This window comes from Bemisia tabaci, chromosome 4 (genome assembly GCF_918797505.1).
Source record: "Bemisia tabaci chromosome 4, PGI_BMITA_v3".
In the NCBI taxonomy this organism is placed as follows: domain Eukaryota; kingdom Metazoa; phylum Arthropoda; class Insecta; order Hemiptera; family Aleyrodidae; genus Bemisia; species Bemisia tabaci.
This window is the reverse complement of record NC_092796.1, coordinates 22,152,741-22,175,272: the sequence shown is the minus strand read 5'-3', so window position 1 is coordinate 22,175,272 and position 22,532 is coordinate 22,152,741. Positions and strand designations below refer to the sequence as shown.

Below are 22,532 nucleotides of genomic sequence, written 5' to 3'. Positions count from 1 at the left end.
TCCCTATGGACATACGTTTTTTCACGGATGAGTTAGAAATTGTGATTCCTAATTGCAAAATGGACGTATTTCTATCAAACGGAACTAAGCGCCAATTTGAGTTCCTTTTGAGGAATTTATAATCCCGGATAGCGCGGTCTGTCAAGCGGACCTAAGCGCCATGGAAAAGCATTGCGAGTATAGGACGGAATAAGCCGGACGCCCGATTCCGCCGCCAATCCAAGCCCCCCTCTACCTTCCTCACCCTATGGCGCTTAGGTCCGTTTGATAGAAATACGTCCAAATGTAGTTCAGTTAATGCTTCCCCTCAAAATGATGTTAGTCACATTAACGCAGGAGTCACTTACGCCCCGACTTAACCCAACAGTGTCCGGGCTCGCAGCGCAACGTTGACAAAAATAACGGCATATTACGTAACCGGAGAGCCCGTCACGCAACGAGCAACGAGCCCATTGCAAAGAAAACAGAGAAGTGGGTCATGAAGCCGGTCGTTTTTCTTTTACGGATGAAACCCGTTGCCAGCCGCGCTCTTTTCGCGCGGGTGCTGCTTCGGCTTCGAGGCCTCCCAACTCCAGAGCCATCGTCTCAACCTCAAACCCGATCTGTATTCGCGGACCACTGACTCTAACTATACCGAAATGCGTTAAATTTTCCACCGAGATTGAGGACTCCTTGGGTAGGGGGGCGTAAAAAAGCTCGCAATGCTGCTAAAATTTTGTAATTTTGTTGTTTCTGTAAGTAGAATCTATCCGAAAGCTTCTATGTCTATTGTTCTGGGCACAGTCTGAGTTTGTCCGCAATATTGTGCTTCTGAGCCTCAGTGGGGTCTTCACCTCCATTCGGTCCAACCAACCACCGGTTTGGTAGACCTTAAAAATTCTAGATCGGGTCCAAAAAACAAAAAAATTCAACAATAATATGATTCACCATGACTGAATCCGAATCTGATCGATAAATTAAGAATATGTACCTCTAGTTTTTTTCCACCTATGGATCCCATAAATCGGTAAAAAATGTATACTGGCCGCATCGAGTTGATCATTGATGAGATAATAGGAAAAAAATGGGATCAGCTGTTTTCACATTTTTTTGGACACTTTAGGTTTGTTCGAAAAAGTTGTATCAATACTTTGAGATTTTGTATGAATTTGCTCTGTGTCACATAATTAACAGGAACAACTCGAAGGAGAATCGTTAGAAGTATTGTGTCTCTCTCTAAGATAAAAAGATAAAAAAATAAAAAAAATTAAAAAAAAAATTGTCAAGACAACAACTGGTGCCACTTGGTTCTCTTTGAAGAAATACTTTCCAAACCATGACATTAACCTTTACTGTAGATCAGTGGCGTGGCGTGAATCGCGATGTATCGATTGTTATGCCATTTAAACCTATTGTGAAGAATCGATTATTAAGGTGTTCGCTGCGAACACCCTGTTTATCGATCCTTTTCCATAGGTTTAAATGGCATAGCAATCGATATATCGCAATTCACGCCACGCCACTGTTAGATGTCATCAATCATCACGGTAGGTATTCAGATGGTTATACTTCCGTTCATACTGACCGTAAAAACTAGGCGTTTGGACGGATCTTAGTTATTTCACACCAATTCATAGGACTCCGCACTGCTGACCCACGAAAAGCTGTAACCCATCCTGCGGACTGATTATTGAAACTGATAGACAAAGCGATAGACAAAGATGACAAAAGGGATATGGAGGGAACCTATTGGTGGAAGCTGATGGTTGCAATGGACAAAGGCAGTAGGTAATAGACTAACTAACGGCAACCTACGAGAAACCTGACAGTTAGTCCATCATTTTCTCCTTAGTCTATAAGAACCGCACATTTCAACCAACAGGATCGCTCCATACTCCCTATGTCCTCTTTGTCCATAGCTTTGTCTATGAATTTCAATAATCAGCCCGCTGGGAAGAAGAGCATAAGTGCGGGCGAGAAAGGGAAGCAGTCCCACGTAATGCAGCGGCTCACGCAAGAGTCGGGGATAAAGTTCACTCAACCTGAGGCGGAGGCCAGGGGATGGGGGCGGAGGGGTCACCACGGTGCGGTGGGGTACCGTAGCGTAGGTCCGTAACTTCGTGCACCGAGAGCGTAAGGATGGACGCCGGCTCCGTTATGCCGCCCGTCGCCAGACTGTGCGCAAAGCAGCTGGATTTACATGGGAGCCAACGAGGACTGATTGTGAGTTGACTGCCTCGGTGCGCGCCGACTCCACGTCTGTCACATCCGACGCCATCGCTGCCACACTTCACGTCTTTAAATAACGCTGTGGAGGCAATAGACTGATTTAGTGGCTACGTCATTTGATATAATGACGAACCCTTGATTCAAATGTAAACAATAGAACCTTGTTTCTTATTCGCGCCCTTTGCGCCATGGTCGTAAAGTGCGTCCAAGTGATTCTTACGATCGAGAGTTCTCGTGTTTAATGAGTCTTTAATTGATTCGTGACCGATCAATGACTAAAAATACAATAAATAATAAATAAAAAAATATTTTAATAAATTAATACAAATAACTCATGACGAATTCGTAATTTCGTACATGATGTTGTGGGAGTATTTTTAGGTTCGAACCAGAAGTTCGATATTATATCGAATGATGTAGTCACTAAATGATTGTTGCTTACTCTGACCAGTTCGCCATCAAAAAATGGACGGACAATTGGAGCGTCTTGGGAGCAGTAATAGTTGCTTGTACCACTTTGATCATGTTCATTCAGTTCTAACTTGAAACATGCACTGAAAAAAAAATTGCTAAAATACGGTGACAAATCACCAAATTAGTTAAATCAACCCGGTGTTCTTAATCTATTTTGATGAGTTGTCACCTTTTTTCACTATTTCATGTGTTGATTTTAGCAGATTTTTTTTCAGTGATGTCTCTAGCATGGAAACAGCTGACGCCGCAAGTTTGAATGATTGCGTCAAACACAGTGCGTCACGGCGCCAAACGCATAGTAGCACCTTACAAGACCGCAGGATACTTCATGCATTGCGCGTACAGCACGGTGCGGGCGACGCAGCGTATAGCGCCTTACAAGTCTGCAGGATACTTCATGCACTGCGCGTATATCACGGTGCGCACTCAAGCCGTGGAGAAGTCGTACGTTGTTGGTATCGAACCTACCCCGGTGTACACCCATTTCCGAACAGTGCACACTGCAAGCTTGCGATTCTAGGATCACAGGATTGTAGAGATTTTGCAATTCTGTATGTTTTCCACTGAAAATATAGTTACGAGTGAAAAATTTTCAAGTTGGAATGCTGTTACGTTCGGTCTGTAGGCAATCTCCGGCCACCTCGAGGAGCAAGTCAGCCTCTGTTATGGAGTGAAACCCTCGATAACAGCCAAGGGTCCATCCAAAGTCTTTTTGCGTTACCTTACAAGAGCTGGGAATATTTGGAAAAATCAAAAGAATCAGATGCTGCTTCATAGTGTATGGACACGAATCATAGAAGACTGCGGGGGAAAGAACTCAATTTTAAAAACCTGAAGACGGAAATTAATGAAGACTTCATGCCAAACTTATACAAGCTTTTGCAGGTCTCTATTGGCTTGTCCATTAGTTCGGCGAACTGTGAACGAAGCTTTTCTGCCATGCGCCGAATTAAAACATGGCTTCGGACAACAATGATGCAAACTAGATTTTCGAATCTCTCTTTGCTTCATATTGAGAGTACAATGGTCAAAGTGAAAAACTTCTCTGGAAGAGTAATAGACATGTTCTCGAAGCAAATTAGAAAATTGAGATTTTGTTAAAAATGCTTGTTTAGAAAATTGAGATTTTGTTGAAAATGTTTGTTTCGAAAATTGAGATTTTGTTGAAAATGTTTGTTCAAGAATTTTGTATATTTTTATTGCAGAGCTCTTTAAAGAAATAATAATTTGCAGTTTATTTTGACCTTTTTTGTATTTTTTCTTTTTTCAGTTATCTCCTCCGTTTTTGTGTATGTGCTTTGAACATTGGTTCCATCTTGCAAACATTTTAAAAAAGAAGATTAATTAAGAGCAAAAAGAAAAAAAATAAAATAAAATAAGTGTATTTCTTCCGGGAAATAGAGCAACTGAACAACAATAAGAAAAACATTAATTCCATCCTGCTTTGTTTATTCAATTACCTCTAATTAACGAGGAAAAATCAGAGTGTAAAATAAAATTATGAATCAATGAAATTTATCACTCTTAATGCACATAGTTTTTACTTAAAATCTCGCGCTCGAACGGTTAGTTTTTTCTTCTCTGTTCATTATTCAGTTGAATTGCTCTAAAAAATCTGGATGCAATCGATTTTTTTCTAATTCATAATTCATATCTTTATTTTTTGGTACATGACAAATGCTCATTCGTTCATAGTTACGTCTTGCTCATTATATTATATTTTACTTTGCATGGGCTTTTCCTAATACAGAACAATGATTCTGGCATTCACTAAACATTTATTTCGCAATTTTCACACAAATGAGTGGTTAAAAGTGAGAAAATAAATGGAATAACCTGTTGAATGCAACAATTTCAAAGTATTTTAACCTTAAAATGCATAAAACTGGGTGAATTTTATGCAGAAATTGAAGGAAGATTAACGCCACAAGTGCCTCGAGATGCGCTCAAATAGAGTTAAAATTTCAAAAATTTTCCGGGGGAGGCCCCCCGGACCCCCCGCTGACCTGGGGGGTATTCCATACCCCCCAGACCCCCCGGTGGTGGGGGGCCAGGCCCCCCCCCAGCAAAATGGCCTAGCTACGCCTAGAGACTGGAGGGAAAATTTAGCGACACAGCGCGGCGGGCGGTGGTTTTATATCATAACAGCATAAAGCATGAATTAACTTTATTCGCAGTTTTACGTGACCTCATGGCAAATTCGACCCTGCCTCTACTTGCACCGATAATACACAAATGCGTCATTTCAGACTCGCCTTTAAAAGCTTTTCAGAGCTACAGAATTGCCTTGAGACAATACTGGTGGGATCATCGCGTTTCTCGCGAAATTTTATGTTGGAGTGGGCGGTTGAATCGCAGTCTCCGTGGTCTTACGGGAGTTGCGTGGCCCCCGACCACGACCGGATGTCGCTTTGGAAACGTTAAGTAGCGGGGCTTTAAACAGCACCTCAATTACACCAATCACCCTGTCGATGGTGCAGTGCGGTGCAGTCGTGAAATAGCTCCATCTAACAATACTTAAGATAAGCTAGTTGTCGCAATTTCTTCAATAAGCACTGCCACACAGAGGTGCATAATCAACGCGTAAGGTAAATGAAACATGGGTGGGTAATTAGATTTAGGTAACTTATCGATGGCGAAATTGCCGGACCGCGAATCTCAGTATGCAACGATGCTTTTGAACTTGGTTTTCGTGAACTTTGTCAGCATTTGCTTTCAAAGGCAGTCTTTAATTGTTAAATTATTTGATTTTATGGTTTCTTTCTGATCATGATCCTCGGTCATTCTTTTCTGGAATAAAACGCACAGCGTCTATTGTCGTGCGGGCAATAACGACTTGAACGCCGCATTCATTTCTATATTATGTGCAACGCAGACATCCTTGGAGTGGGAATAGTTGTGTCAAAACTTTACATCCTATTAGCTTGAGACGCCCTCTTCTTTTCTTCACTCGAATTATCATGATGACCTTTCTTACTATATTGCAAATCATCTTAATTTGATTTTATACAATTTTATTTTACTAGATTAAATGCTTTTCAATTACTTTAAATTTCAATGCGGGATTTTCATAGTAGCGCCTCACAAAACCGCAAGATACTTCATGCATTGCGCGTACAGCACGGTGCGGGCAGCGCATAGTTTAGCGCCTTACAAGTCAGCAGGATACTTCATGCATTGCGCGTAAATCACGGTGCGCGCTCAAGTCGTACAGTAGTCGTATTTTCTTGGTATCGAACCTACCCCGGTGTACACCATTTTCGAACAGTACACACCGCTAGCTTGCAATCCTAGGATCCCAGGATTGTAGAGATTTTGCAATGCTGTATGTTTTCCACTGAAAATGTAGTTACGACTGAAACATTTTCAAGTTAGAATGTTGTTACGTTCTATCGTCCGAAAAACGTCTCCCTCAAATGGTTAAATTATGGTTTCATTCGGTTTTGCTCCAGGTTTTTTCAAAAAAAAGATGGCAAAACAAGGTTCCAGGAGGATTTTATAATATTTAAACATCTCTTTGCTTCCATTGTAGATACATCACTATTGTAAAAAAAATTCTACCAAAGATAGGCCCCCGCCATAAAAGACAATCAATCTACTTTTCGGAGGATATAGGACGATTAAATTGAAACTGAGAGATAAAAAAAATCTCAAGAGAATTTAACTCTCAGAACTGCGGATGGTACCGAATTCAATTGACAAGGAGCGCGCCCACCTCCGCAATGGTCGATGAGTTTGATTTGCATCTGCGGTGGAAGATGAAATCTGTGTCGGTGGAAATGAAGAGCCAAGGTGGTGCACGGTTGTCAAACCTGCTTTTAAAAACTACCCGGGCACGTCGCAGAAACCCAGGATATTTATACTAATTTCCTACGAAGAAAAGGAAACTTTGTCTCTGGTGAGTGAATATATATATTTATTACTACATATTTTATGCACAGATCGTTCGGCAGGCGTAACCAGTATGGGTCCGCTCCCAATAGGCGGGCAGGCGGTTTGTAGGTGGAACATATTCTCGTTCCGATAACAGAGTCTCTGATGGCAAAAGTGCGAAACCACGTTTCTCCGTTTGCGACGTTGTAGACTTCCTGTCAAATTTTGTTTTTTCTTTGGAAAACATTAGCCAACGTAATCTACGAGCAAAACATTCTGTATAAATTCCAAGCTAAAAAGTTGGCTTCTTCCTGGTCGAAAAAATAAAACAAGAGCGGGTATCTTGAAACAGTGCAATGGAGATACGAGGTTTTGCACTTTGCCCATCGAAATATATCGAGAAAAAAGTTCGGTCATGCTGTGAAAAATCATGGCAAATTCTTCATTTCTAATTTAAGCCGAAAATGTCATTCCTTTTTGCTGAATTCGGATCAAATATACACCTAGTTGGTAATTATCACTACTGTCTAAACGATAGTTCATGGTTTACAAAGTTTTTGAAAAAATTATGATAGTGTTGCAAACACTCAAAATAGTAAAATGGTGGAGGTGGGTGCAGGTGCACTGCGCACTATCGGGAACGAAATCAAAGTTAAAAGCATCAAAATTAAAATTTTAAAATGAAACTATAATAAGAAACAAAATGAATACCATTAATTTCCCGAGAAAATACTGTAACAATATTGTAATGGTGAATTTAGCCTTGTGAACTAATTTTTTAAAACTGAATTTTTGAATCGTTTTTGGAGTCTTTGAATTTTGGCATACCGACTATGATATCATACCACTTAAGTCTGGCCAACTTGGAAGTCGTCATTTAACATGGAGCTGACAATGAGCTCGAACTGTTTCGGAGGGATTCAACCCTTAAGGGCACGGAAGCCCAAAGGAAGCCGTTCAACTGCCGAATATGACGACATTATGAGACGATACCGGACTGGGCTAATGGTATTATCTCATCTCACGACCCAAGTCTGTAGCGTGGGCCGCGAGCGATGTGTCATTGGCACTGGCCTCTTCGTTCCTGACTTCCAGTCTTCACCGATCGGTCTCGCGTTAAGAGATTTAAGAGTTGCCAAAGTGGGCAGAACGGGTATTAAAAAGATCTCGGTGACAAAAATCAATAGCTACGTTTATGCGAGGCTCGAAACCGGGGTTTCATGAAACCCGAGTTTGTAATGCAAGTTTCCTCCGTCGGGTTTATGCGGGCGCTGTAACCCGACTTTCGCGGGAAATCAAACTTTCCGATTTTGGCGCTGTTTATGCGCATATTTTCGATTGAACTTGAATTTCATGTTGGCGCCATTTTCACAAGCTATACTTCATTTTTCCACTATGAATTGATTCAATAAATTATTAGGTATTACTCTTTTAACCTGTGTATGTTCAATTTTTCCACAATATATAAGCGGAGGCTTCATCTTCACTAGAAAAGCCTTTACTGACTTTCTGAGCAACAGTTGGAAAAATGACAGTAGATGTTTCATCATTTCACGTTCATCTTTAAAATTGAATGAATACCTAATCTCAACAACCCTCCAAATCATGCTCGAGCTTATATTCTGAGTTCAGAAAAGTTGCCATAGGTAATTTTTAGTGATGTTAAAAATAATTATGGCAGGCGCAGAAATTCATCATGTTGTTGATTGAGCTTCTAATGATCTTACAATAGGTACTTAGATATAGGCATTGAAAGTGTAGGAGTGCTAATCCAGTAAAGCACCGCACCTTCACTCCATGCTGTTGTAAAGATTGTGTGTCTGCCATTATTGTAGTGAAACAAATAAAGAATCGGGATATACTTATGGGAATTCCTCCTTCACGATATGATCAAAATAAGCAGATATTGATAGGTCAACAATGTATCGCTGAAGCAGAAGCGTCTAAATCCTCTTGAGGCAATGGACGGTGACAATCTCAACAAACTGGTGACGCTTCACAAATTCTGAATTTCCACATTCCCAGAGACACGCGCTGAAATCCTGTTTCTCGCACCCCTCTTTCCGACTGCTCTCCGAGTCCATGAGCAAGACAGGAAGAAAATAGGCAAGCTACCTACCACTGTTTGCCTACCTATGTGTGTTTTCCTTAAACTTGATTTTCAAAGGTGACTCATGTACTTAAAGAGCAACTGACAAACAAGATTTCAGAACCTGCCATTGCATTTCACTAATCTAAGACACAAACCCAACCTTACCATTGATATTCTTTCGCTTAGACTGTATATTATTCTCCTACTGAGATTCGATATGAACTCAATTCAAAAATCCTTCTGAATTTAATAATTCAGTTAGATTGGAATCTGGAGCTCTCAGTCTATCTGTAAAGCGCATTTACTAACATTCACTGCTGTCACAAGATATTTTTGCACAGGCAGAGCCACTTTCCACAGTTGATGCATCTCTAACGCCAAAACTCAATTATGACAAGTGGTTCAACGACCAAAAATTGTTACACGCCTCAATAAAAACCTTATTCTTATCTCAAATTGAAAATCTTAGATCACAGAGCACTCACCGAAGAATCTCCTTCCTTCTGCATCAGTATGAGAAGAGTGACGATACTTTGGAGCAATAACTTTGAACTAGTTTCAATAAATGATGGCTTCAGAATTTGAGTCATCATTTACAAGAGATTGGATCAAAGAAATAAGTCAGCAGGTCACGGTTGTGGCTGGAGTCACACTTCCAGTAGGACAACCAGGAAATAGATACACGGATAACACACAAATTCAAGAGCTATGCAGCTCTGACTGGATCAGATTTTAGATTTAATCGGTAGATTGAAATGAAAAAATTCGGTGCACTACTTAAAGGGAAGCATGGTGCCTTATCTTGAAATCTTAGGCAAATCGTTTGGATACAGTAAAAAAGTTCTCCGCAGATGATGAACTGGTAGGTAAGGCTATTACTCAATTGTAGCCTGTAAAGCTCTTTGCTTGCTTTGCTTCTGTAGTCATAAAATGTTGATTAGAGTTGCAAGAATTATCTGGAAAAGCAGTAATAAGCCTGGATTCCATCTGACACTAAACACCTTCACTAGAAAATAACGTCCTACGTTTAGCTAAATAAGGATAAGTAAGCCACATATAACTGAAGGAATCACGTGAAAGTGCTTAAGCAACAATTATAGTAAAATTATGATTGTAAAAAATGTTGAATAATGACAAAATTAACGCTAAATCGTGGGATAAGCACCAGTTGTTTACGAACGTTATGATAATAAATCCGCCATATTGCCGATCGCGCACCTGAAAATCGCATTTGAAGTCGAATTTCAACTAATTTCAACCTCCGGTTCGTTTATGCGGAGTGCGAAAACCTAGTCTTTAGTGTAAAATAAGGTTTCAAACACAAATTTCGGAAACCTACATTTCGTTAGTTCCGTATCGTTTATGCCGTGATTTGAACCTTGGTTTCAAACTCAGGTTTCGATTGAAGTTAGGTTAAGAGGCTCGCATAAACATAGCTAATAGTCGGCTGAGGACATAGAGTACAATAGAGTCGCAAAGTACTGGAGCGCCGATGAAGCCAATCCATTAACAGGCGTTTCCGAGCCACGTGTGCTCCGAAAATAGTGAACCATTTGCGAACCCAACGGCATTTTGTAACACGGCGGCTTATGGAGAAATCAAGAATTGCTTGGGTTTTTTAGGTATTTTATAATTCAATCAGCATTAATTTTTGCAAATTTTGCTATTTAAAGGTAGTCAAAGCCATAATGAATCCATTGATGTATATTACTCCTGGATAATATTCATATTGGGATTTAATTTCTGACTTATACCAAGTGTGAACCAACCGGCATTTTTTAACACGGTGGCTTATGGAGAAATCAACGACTGCTTGTGTTTTTTCGACTTTTTTTAATTCCATCGGTATTAATTTGTGCAAATTTTGCTTGAAATAGATATTCAAAGCCATAATGAATCCATTAATGTATGTTACTCCGAGATAATATTCATATACGGACTCAATTTCAGACTTATTACCGGCCTACTTATTTTAGCTGGTTCAGTGTGTGTCTAGCCGACGAACGGAGCCGAGTCGGGACTGTCGGGAGTGGGGAGCGCTGAGCGCGAGTCTCTGCGTATGCTTCATCGCTAGTCGCCGCACACTAGTCTCCGGAAAACTGGACAAAACAGCCTCGAAAAGTGACTTCATCGGCGATCCAGTACTTTGCGACTCTATTGTACTCTATGGCTGAGGAAGTCAATTTTACGAAGAACTGCTCATTCGCTGGAAGAAGTAAGCATTTGTGAATCCAGCGCTCAAGGATCATTGGTGATTCTGCATGGGTTTACAAAAATATAGAGGTAAAAGGAAAGGCCGGAGGTGCAGTCAAGCATTTTCAAAGTAGGACTGAGGCCAAACATTTTTCATGGGAGCTTAGAAGAAATAGAAGCCCAAAAATCGTAGAAAAAGAAGCATTTTCGGGCAATAAATCACGGACTCGTTTCAAGAGAAAGGAGCTTTCTTGTAAACCTTATACCCTTTTTTGGCTAACCCTCTGCCCAAAGCTCGTAAGGTCACGGTGTGTAAGGATACAGAAATGTGACTTTTATCTAAGTTTTTTGATATTTTTACCGTAAAAGATAGACCAGGCTAGCCTTGCGTTAGGTTGTGGGAAAGAGGAATTTTAGATTTACGGCTGTTGTCGACGAAGCTTAAATGGAAAATAATAAGATGGAGAGAGAGAATATGGATTTAATCTAAATCTTATGCTTGAATCCGATTTCTGAGGCCGAGTGTGTAGGTAAGTGTTGAGTATCGATTAAATATGAGTGCATCGCAGGTGGACTGAAAAAAGTGAGAGTGAACAGCTGTAAAAGGATTTAATTATTTCTCAGACAGTGAGTGTCAGGATTATCAAACCAAGTTTTTTAGCAAATGACGTGATAACACAATCGGCCACTTGAATCTTTGCATAAACTTTAAAGTATTCTTGTCACGGTCGTACGAATGAGTGGAATTTTCCGCAGATGATAGACAGTGTACCGGAAGGATATCTCCTTACTACCACCATGACTACCACCTTGACTACCACCATGATATTATGAATGAAGAGGACGAATCTCTTCCGTAAGGGATGACGGAAAAATCAAAATCTGGATGGTGAAAGTTATTGACTATCCTGCGGGCTGATTGTTGAAATTGATATTCAAGAAGTATGGAGCGATCCCATTGGTTGAAATGGGTGATTGTATCCATAAACTAAGGGAATAATGATGGAATAACTGGAGGGTCTCTCGTGGGTTGCCATTAGCTAGTTTAGCTACCTATACCTCCTATGTCAATTGGAAATACCCACTTCTACCAATGGGATCCCTCCATATCCCTTTTCGACGGTGAAACTACCAAACCACGTATCTCGTTTGCGGTGTTTAAAAATCTACGCTCGCATTTTATTTTTTTAAAGTAGACCAAATCAATATCATTCCTTGAAATTTTCACAGAATTTTCTCCGCAAGAAGAGGAAAAATCACAGAAATTTTCAAGACTGGACGATAAGTAGTTTTTCATTTAAAAAATAAAGTATAACAGGAAGTCTGCGACGTCGCAAACCGAGATACGTGGTTTGGTAGTTTCACCGTCGTTTTGTCTTCTTTGTCTACAGCTTTCTCTATCAATTTCAACAATAAGCCCGCTGGGAGTTATCTCGCAGGTCCAAGACACCAGGCTTCACTTATTCCTAAGTGGCAGGTCACACATTTTTTGGACCCCTCAGCTAGACTTCAATAGAGGTGACAGTGGGGCAGGGCAGGTTCGGTGTAGCGACCGGTTCGACAAAACTTATTAACAGCTCGTTCACGTCTCGTCACGTCGCGTCGCGTCGGTCGTCGGGGCAATGACAATATCTCAATTTCATAACCGAAGCGGGCGGGATCCTCGCCACTTACGACGGCACACAATGGATCGAGTCAACAGGAGAAGTCGGACAAAATTTGGAAATTTTAAACGCTTATAACGCCGTTTATACAAAACTTTGAGATTCTAAAAGTGGTTCCGTTGGAGTCTTCGTGAAATTTTCTTCAAGAACCACCCCTTAAAATTTAAAATGTGACGAAATGGACGTATTTCTGTTAAACAGAACTGAGCGCCATTAGAGTCCCTTTATACTGAGAGTCAAGACAATTTGAATCCATTTCTGATTGGTTCCCGTATTTTAGGCCTTCACAGTGTCACAAACGGGAATAAAGATTACAGTTTCACCGATTGCAAAGATTATAATCTGGAATGGACCGGGGAATTACGGGTTCGGCAAGGAACAAACGGAATGAGGGAAGGAACGAAGAAAGGAATTCGAGAATGGGCCGATCAAAGATTACGAAAAACGTTCAATTTCTGTAATCTTTATTCCCGTTTGTGACTCCATGAAGGGTGTTGTCTTGACTCTCAGTATAAAGGGACTCTAAGCGCCATCGGGGTAAGATTGGCGGCGGAACCGGGCGTCGGGCTCATTCGTTCCTATACTCGCAATGCTTTTCCATGGCGCTTAGTTCCGTTTGACAGAACGCGCTATCCGGGATTCTAAATTCCTCAAAAGGAACTCAAATTGGACTGCGTTTTGCAATTTGGACCTGTAAATTCCGGCCCGGTTTAAAAACAACGTATGTGCCATTAGTTTCCCTATGCACATAAAAGTTTTTTCAGATGAGCCAGAATTTATAGGTCCAAATTGCAAAATGCAGTCCAATTGGCGCTTGGTTCCGTTTGACAGAAATACGTCCAAAGAAACATCAAATTTTGCAGTTTTAGTAAAGAAAATTTGTGTCCAACCTCTCTAATTGACTCGATCCACTGTGCGGCAGAGCGAGAAAGATGTTGCCGTTTTAAAAATTTAAAACCGTTGAGGTTGTCCGATACAACTGCGTATAATGATTCGAATACCCGCCTCTCGAAACGGCAACTCCACCGAGCTGAACCAATGTCAAGAACTTGCGCGCGGAGTCATGCCATAAAGCACTCGAAATTCGATTGGCACGAGAGGGAGACTTATCGTCATCAAGGTTACGACGTGCCGCTGCAAATTAAAACTTAATCGCTCTCGACTCGCACATGGCGGCTAGGCTGGGCAGGGTACTTTCGCTGTTCTTCAAAATTTGACATTCCATTCCTGAGTGCAGAGAGGAGAGGATCCCTGGGAAGTAAAATGTGACAGGAGAGTTGCAACGTCGCAAATCGAGATACGTGGTTTGGAAACCTCACCTTCGACATAGAATTGTTTTCCGTTTCTCATGGTTTTACAGCCGATGGACGCGTGGAAAGAGGCTAAGTTCATCACGGCGCCTGAATGCAACTATTCGTGGTCTAAGGATGCGCGTGTTGCATAAAAGAAACTTGAAGGCGCTCTAATTTTTCTCGCCCGCACCGAAACCGAAAAGCGCGCAGCGCGTATGTTGCGCCGCGCGCCGCGGCTGGATAGCCACAGTGAAGATGAAAATACAATATCACCGACCTCTAATACGGTCTTTGAAAAAGTCCACTATCAAAATCCATCGAGTCTACAAAAAGGTCGATGCCGGACGGACAAGAAGAAGGAAAGGACACAAATAAATAGGGAAAAATGGCTAAAAAATGAGACGATAAGAAAGTTTACCTATTCTATTGTTAGCATGTACGAGACAAGTAATTTGTCTTCATTTAAGGACGCCAGTGACGTGTGGAATATAATTGTGGGGTAGGAAATAGAACTCCTACTACTAGCAGATCGATGACGACAACTCGTCAAACTTGTGGGCTACACACGTCACACTGTCTTTCTTGTGAGGATCCTGTTTCACTCCATGCGTATAACTCGATAAAATTTGAATGCAGTTGAAGTGTTCCACTTCATTCACATTTGGGCTTTAAAATTTTTCTCTTCGGAGGGGAAGAAAAGAAAACAATGATCTAACACAACAAGTAAAGATCTCGGGTTACAGAGTAACTCTATTATTCAGATGGCCTTTACACACGCTCAGTTCAGATTCTACATGGATTGCAAACAACTGATCACGATCATTCTCGCTGTCGATAAAAAATTTGATTTACCTGATTGTTTAAGGTCAAGAAACATTTTTTTTTTATTTTAACTTTTAGATGAGGGTTTTGGTCTGTTCAATGTGATGTTTACGCTGTAAAACATATAAATGTATAAAAATATCCAATATAAGTTCCTAGATTTTCTTACCCCGTAATTATAAGGAAATAAAGATGGGCAAAATAATAATTTTGAGAACATTCGTTTAAGACCATCATAAGTGGGTTATAAATTTCCTCAAATATTTAGGGGTTGAAAAATACAAAAAAATTCGACGAAAAAACCGTCGCGTTCAAAAAGTGTTCTCAAGATAATATTATCTTTCATTTTATCTTCCTCGAGTGAAGAGGGGTGTTATTTCCTCACACTATTGCCCCTGTGTCTCCACTCTGATATAGAATCAGCCGCAGCTTATTTGCCGAAAGTCCTACTCGATTACGTCATGCATATCAATTCTGCACCCGTCAGCTTTGTTTTGTCCCTGTCCCGAATATGGGAACGGACAAGCTTCCCACGGAAAATTCATCAACGTCAATCACAGAGTACTTTTATTGAGTGATTCATAAAGGAACGATGAGTACTTTCAAGGTGCAATGGAGGGGGGGGGGGGGTTATCAGGTGGTGTGTTTCTACTACTATGCGATTTGTTTGCTGAGTTCAGCTAAGCAGCGCTTGGTTGTGAGCATATTCAATTTATTGAGTTGATTTACCGACATAACCATCCCCCGAATCCGACTCAAACGTTTTATGTTCAAAGAAAATTTTACTTCCTAGCTTAGAGTTGAGGTTTTCTTATAAGATTGGAAATCCGAACCCGAAAACAAACCTTTCTGAAGTTTATTATGAGAGGAAGGTAGCCGTCATGTTGCGACAGTATTACCTTCATTCTAGGAAAATTTGTAAATGAACATTCCCGACTTTCCCAGGAATCGCAAAATGTCTCATGAAACTGGTACATTGCCAAAGAATTTAAATGTCAGGCGTGCTCTTGACCAGGGCCGGATTTACCTACTTGCCGCCCATGGGCCGCCTGTATTTTGCCGCCCCCTTCTCATTCGTTTTGAAACATCAATAAAAACCATCAAGAGAACATGCCGAAGGGGGAGGAGAGGGGTGCATAAGACGCGTTAAATCGTGATGGACACATTTTTTGCGAAAGCCCTGTCAACACTACTAGCAAAAGTTCACGGAACTTAGCGCGAAAGTTAAGTCTCGTAAACCTATCGCTGTTTGGACAACGCCTTCCATTTATAAGAAATGAACGACAAAATTATGAAAGAAAAAACATGAATGCGGTTCAATAATCTTAACTTCCGCCGCCGCGCCGCGCTGAGCGCACTGTGTTTGGTGCAATGTGTGAAGTATTCCTACAGTCTTGTAGGCGCTATGCGTTTCACGCCGACGCGACCGCTGCGGACCGCTGTGTTTGACGCAATGCGTGAAGTATTCATGCAGTTTTGTAGGCGCTAATATGTGTTACGTGCCGACCGCCGCGTAGAGAGCTTCTTCTTTTCATGTGAAGTCTTCGTTATCATTGCTCTCTGCGGCGCGCCGTTCCAGGCCAAATTGCGTGTTTGGTTTCTCTCTTAACTCGACTAATTAAAGGTGCTGTTTCTTGTATCACCGAAAGACGACAAAATTAGAAATTACCATACCTTTACTCTCAGGAAATGAGAGACTTTATGGCATTTTCTAGTTCGTAATTTTTTTTCTGAATCCGATTTTTTTTTATATACCTACATCTGAAAATTTTTCAAAATTTGCCGCCCCCTAAATTTGCTGCCATGGGCCGCGGCCCATGTGACCACCCCCTAAATCCGGCCCTGCTCTTGACCAAGAAAAAAAAAACTTACAAAAGTTTGGAAGATGAGCAGTAAGCATGAACAGAATTTTCCCTTCAGAATTGACAGAGTTTGACCTTCACAATTGTTTTCCAAATTGACCCGTATAATGTTATATTGTGGTAACACTTAGAAATTTCATCACTCAAACATACTACAGCAGTATCCCACCACATATATTACCAACACTACCAACAGGCATTGCAGTACGACAACAACTTTCTTGCTATATTTCTTGACGAGTTGAAAATCCACTGCAAAGTGCTCTGTAAAAATGATAGTCATCGGTGGCATGAGTCTATACTTAATTTTCTATTAACGGAGCTTCAGTGAATAATTCCGCTGCTTCGTGCCACTTTTACAGAGCAGAAGCCCCGAATAGTGAAAGTGCATAAAACAGGGAAAACAGCGGAAGGAAAATGAGGAGAGAACCCAATGAGTTCGCTTCCGAGTCATCATCGTTTGGACAATTAATTTTACAGATTTTGAACAGGGAAGCCACTTGGAGATTTGGAGTGAGGAAGGTGCACTGATAATACAGCAGTGCAACCAGCGAACCAAGAAAATTTGCGCTTTGAATTGAGTAACAAACTTTAATGCTTCTTATTGTGTAACAAGTACGGACAGGTGTAAATGCGCGAGCACTTAGTTAGGTTTCGGTATGTAAGTCATACCTGGCCAAGGGCAAATCTAGGATTTGAGTATGTTTTGTGTTACACAATGTCTTAGGATACGAAAACTACTACCCACCTGTTTGGAAAAAATAAGTTAGCAACTTTGCCGCATTCTACAGTATAAAATAGGCGAGCTAATAATTTTAGTTTTTTTTCCCAATTCTGTAAAGGAGTGCTTCAAAGACGCTGTAATGCATGAAAAACTGCAAATCTGACCTTAAAATTAAAAAAAAAAAATGTCGAAGTTTTCCCTTCGTTCTGCAAATTGGCAGTTTGCACATGGGCGGTATTGTTTGTTGGCCATCGATATGCATATCAAAGCCTTTTGCTTTGCGGTAAGCTGCCGTGCTAAGGAAGAACGCAGTATGAGCCTTCAGACGTTGCCGAATTTCCGTTGATAAAACACGAATTTCCCGGTAAACTTAGTAATATTTTCCTTCCAATTTTCAAGATTATTCTGTTCGCAATTCCACCTTAAGTTTCTGAAAATTTCAAGGGAAAATGTTCATACATTACCTCAAAAATAAACATTTTATGGAAGGAAATTAGGCAACTCTTGAATGTTCATACGGCGTTCTTCCTTAGAACGGTAGTATGTATCACAGCGTTCAAAAAAAATCTGAGAGAATACGAGAGAAATACAGCTGAAGAACTGTATGAAAATCGAGCATGGCTTCATTTTCCGTTTTTCATGGCAACGTCCAGCAGGAACTACGATGAGCCACGGTGACGCGATGATGCTTCGTGGATTTTCTCCGATGTTTATTTACGTTCACGCTTTCTTCTTACGCCTCGTTTTCCTCTGCAGTTTAGTTTTCGGTGGTCCTCCTGTTGGTGCATCATCAAATTTTGCCTTGGGTTTTTCTTTTGGTGCTTTGTGAGTAACGCTCGTTATTTGCTCATTTAGCTGCGGATGCTGGAATTCGTCTTTCCTTCACTTAAAGTTCTACCTTTGCCAATAGTGCGTTCTGGTAGAAATGACTATATCGAATGTTTTGTTCATTCATTTTTTTTCTTGGAGACCCGCACAAGAAACAAATCAAAACACTTATTTTTACTTACTTCCCTGGTAAAAATTGGCGATAGGAGCTGCGTTTCAAAATACCATAGGAGTTCTTATAGCCGACTAAAAAAGGCTATAGAAAATCATATAGCTGGCTGCAGGAAGCGGAGCAAATCATATGGCCAGGCTAATACGAAGCTATAAAAAAGTATATAGTCGGGCTATAGTTTCTATCGCCAGGCTTTACATACTTTATCGCCATTGGCTATAAAAGTCTATAAGAAATTGTGTAGAAATGCGTGTGCTTTGGAAATCATAAGTTTTTTACTGAACTACCTTAATGTTTACAAAACACACATTATATTTTCCTTTAAAACACATTTTTTTCATCAATTAAAATGAGAATAATCCATACAGAGTGTGCAAACATTTCTGAATCATGAGTTGAAAAACGCTGACTCCGCGGGATTAAATATTAGAGCCTAACACAAAGCGGAGCGGCGACGCACTGGCGCCTACAAACCTAACAGGGATACTTCACGCATTGCGCAATGCGTGAAGTATCCCTGTTAGGTTTGTAGGCGCCATTGCACGTTTCGCGCTCTGCCCGCCCGCCACGCCGCAGCGTGCCACGACATCTGAAGCAACTATTTCACACCAGAGGTATTGCACAGTATCATAAGAAATTGAAGACGCTCCAACATATTAGGAATGACAGGCATCCTTTAAAAGTACGGAGCTTTCCTCGCAAAATAAATCAAGATACTACGGCACAAAAAGAGAGCGGTAGTCCAAAAACTAACTAAGTCCTAGTATTCGTATTTAGTAACGTTTAGCATAAACTTTATCGTTTGGCTGTTGCTTAGTCGCCATCGGCTATAAAAGGCTATAAGAAATTGTACAGCCGGCTACAGAAGCTATTGGAAATCTTACAGCCGGCTTTAGGTCTATAGTATTTTGGAACACACATTCTACTGCCAATTTTTACCAGGGTTGCTGCAAATCATCATATTGCGCGTATCACGATTAAAATCTTTTTTCTAAAGTTTAAAATGACAAATATTAAAATATCTTTGACTTCCAAGTTTCTCAGTCCAATAAAAACGTACAAAATGCTCAGAGGTTTTGGGGTCAATCATCCACAAACGATGCTAAAAAAAAAAAAAAAAAAAAAAAAAAAAAAAAAAAAAAAAATTGGAAGAAAATTAAAAATGCTGAACGACGTTACTTTGCGCGATCGTACGCAAGGAAGCACAGTCAATGGGAAATGATTTTAAGCCATTACACAATGTCTTTGTTTTGCTAAATGACGCGACAAAATAGTGCGAGCAAATGATTTTGAGGTAAATTGATGGGAAAGCAGCCGCGAATCATTAAACTGAGATTCCAGTGACCCCTAGAAAATAACTAGGACTGATTGAATGAACAGCACTACGTGCTTACGAACCATTTATCCGAGGACAGTTAACGGAACTTGAATGGGCGATTGTTTCAACTGACCGTATTTTTCCGTGAGATATATATTTTTTTCTTCCTTTTTTTCTCATTTTTCTTTGTCCGAGCATTTTGCCGATTGATTATGAGCTCTCCGACCTTTTATTAGAAGACTGTCAGAAAAAAAAAAAATGTGCCCCCCATAGAATTCAATACACCTAATAAACTGCTCACATTCAGACAGCGCTAATTGCAATAACTCAAGAAATTGCAATTCGAAATTGTATTTTACTTTGTCCACACAACCGTGAATGCAAATATAGGGTTGCAGTGGTCACCGGTTCCCTGTATGCCCATATCAAGCTAAAAGGCGGCTATATACCTACATATTCACTCCAATTAGTATTTTTCTACAGTCATTCAACACAGTCCTCAGTTGCAAACAGTGTAGCATACTTATTTTTGACCTTCAGGAGCAAATGAGGGTGCAGGTTGAGTTCTCACACCCTCTCTGCGAGTGATCTCGCCATCCCCTATTTTATTCATTTGACCGAACGAACTGTTCGGTCCAGTCCGATAGTGGTGTCCGACGCACCCGAGCATAACGGACACCTGTTCATGTAAGTATGTGTTATTTGAGGGACCCTTTGCTTCCATGGTAACGAGGCTGACAATGTTCGGACATGCATGGATGAGGGCTTGAAAAAAGTGTGGAAAAAAATATTGTACGTCACGTTTGAAAACTTTTACAGAGATATCAAAGACACTAAGCGAAAAGTTGTGTAAAAGTTGTGTGTGTAATCCACTATTTCTAAGTATTAGTCACTTATTTCCCTTTGACTTAAATTATTTTTGATGATTTTTAATTTGGTACTCTGAATTACTGCTATTCCCTCAACATTCGATGAAATCAGATTGAAGAGTATTAAGTTGAAAATTTATTCGTACAGTTCATAGTGTATTTTACTCAAGCAGTATTTCTGGACCCTGTTACTTGCTTTTAAACTAATTTTGAGTATTCAATCCGAAAAAAAGTTCATCGTAGACTTCTGTTACGTCAAAATTAGCAACGTGTACAACAGGTGATGATCGGCAAGGGTCCATAACACCCCTCCTGGGTCCTCATAAGAGTACGGCGCGGCACCTCGATACGAGTACGGCAATAAGGCCCTCGCCCAACGCGGCGACTACGACTTGCTCAACTTGCCGCACCTTGAGGGCATGGTGTCTACAATTCTTGACCATGCTCATTCCCTGATTCCCCTGGTTTTTTTCTGATTTTCACTGATTTTCAGGAGCTCATTCCCTGAGCCCAAAGTTTTCTTCCACTTCTCCAGAATTTCCCTGGGGAAAAACTATGGAATATTTCCTCCTTTCAGCCGATTTGCCAATGCACACTCAAATCTTTGGTTCCAAAAGTGTTCCTGATGTTTATATCATCTGATCAATGGAAGCTTCTCTATTATCATGATGATTTGAAGATTCAAGTATGTCATTCGAGAGGTCAATAATGGCGGCTCATGTGCAATGCCATAAACCTATATAGCAACAAGTACTTAAAATTTCCACAAATTTTGAAAACGGAACGATCTCCAAGCGGCAGAAGAGGAGATTCCGGGTTCCTGATTTTTTAATAAGCTTTAGCTCAGCTATAACTTGTTCCGAGAACCGTGCTCGTGTGGACAGAGCCTTAAGAGTCCCTCCGAAGCCCAGTGTCATCAACATACATCACGTATCACTGAAAAAAAAGTTACGGGCTGTATAGACATACCGTCCGTTCCAGGCTCAGAGGCCGGAAGTTCCGGCTTCCAGCTTTGACTGCTCCGGGTGCTATACACCCGGAACTTTCGGCCTCTGAATCCGGAACGCGGGCGATATGTCTATATATCCCGTAAGTACGACTTCCACGAACAGAGTTTTTTTCGGTAATATAAAGGCACCTACACTGAAAAAAAGTCTCGGTGTATTTACTAAGAAAAAGGTAACATTACCAAGAATTCAGGGTTCTATTTGATCCCAGTTTTTTCTTGGTAAAATTACTATTTATGGAATTGGTAATTTTACCGAGAAATCTCGGTAAAATTATTGAACTTTCTTGGTAATTTTACTGGACCTTGGTAAAAACGCCATATTTTTTATCGACTGTGGTAGAATTACCGAGATAAAATGGCAAAGTTACCGGGAATGGATTACCGATAAAAGTGGTATTCTTACCTGAAAAAAAAACAGTAAAAATACCGGTTTTTAGGTAAGCTTACCAGTCTGTCTTGGTAAAATTACCAATAATTGGTAAAAAAAGTGAGATGTTAAAGGTACCAACGGACCTGGTAAAAACGCGAGAATTTTTTTCAGTGTGACTGCTCTGGGTGCTACGTCCGGAACTTTCGGCCTCTGAATCCGGAACGCGGGCGGTATGTCTATATATCCGCAAGTACGACTTCCACGAACGGAGTTTTTTTTTCGGGAATATAAGGGGACTCTAGGTCAGGTATGACTGCTGAATTTTTCCTCGCATTGCGGCCTGCGTTGGCAACGCAGGCATCCAGGTACGCTCGGCAGTCTGTCGGGGACGGTATCATCATCCACGGGACGGCAGCTTCGAAGCCACGATGACATTTAGCAGAGCAATTACACGCTCCAAACGGAGCCGACGCGCCAACCGCGTCATGCGTCTCCTCCTTGCCTCGGTCCTCGGTCTCGCCGGGAGCGGCGAGCGGCAGTCTCGTGGTCGTGGATGCAGTCGGACATGGATTTATGAATATGCAGACCGAGATGCGCTGCTGCTGGCTGGCTCGGACCTCGCGCTTCCCGCTTGAGTTAACCGAGACAAGATCGTGGAAAAAGAAGGAAACTCATTACCCGAAACAGGAATAATTACCCGGGGACCCGCATCACAAGGCGAGGGCGAGGGTGTACGAGAAATCAGATACGAACCCACCGAGT

The 22,532-nt window shown here is 41.0% G+C and overlaps 1 protein-coding gene and 1 long non-coding RNA gene across 2 annotated transcripts in view; one reads left to right on the top strand and one right to left on the bottom strand.

Annotated features, from left to right (window-relative positions):
* jar (Myosin heavy chain 95F jaguar) overlaps positions 1–22,532 on the bottom strand; it is a 79,134-nt gene that overhangs the window by 30,741 nt on the left and 25,861 nt on the right. The window lies entirely within an intron of this gene.
* The window catches only part of LOC140224452 (uncharacterized), a 43,290-nt gene continuing 25,535 nt past the window's right edge, over positions 4,778–22,532 (top strand). Inside the window, exon 1 of the long non-coding RNA XR_011899729.1 lies at positions 4,778–5,270. This is a non-coding gene — a long non-coding RNA (uncharacterized lncRNA). The remainder of the gene's footprint in view (positions 5,271–22,532) is intronic.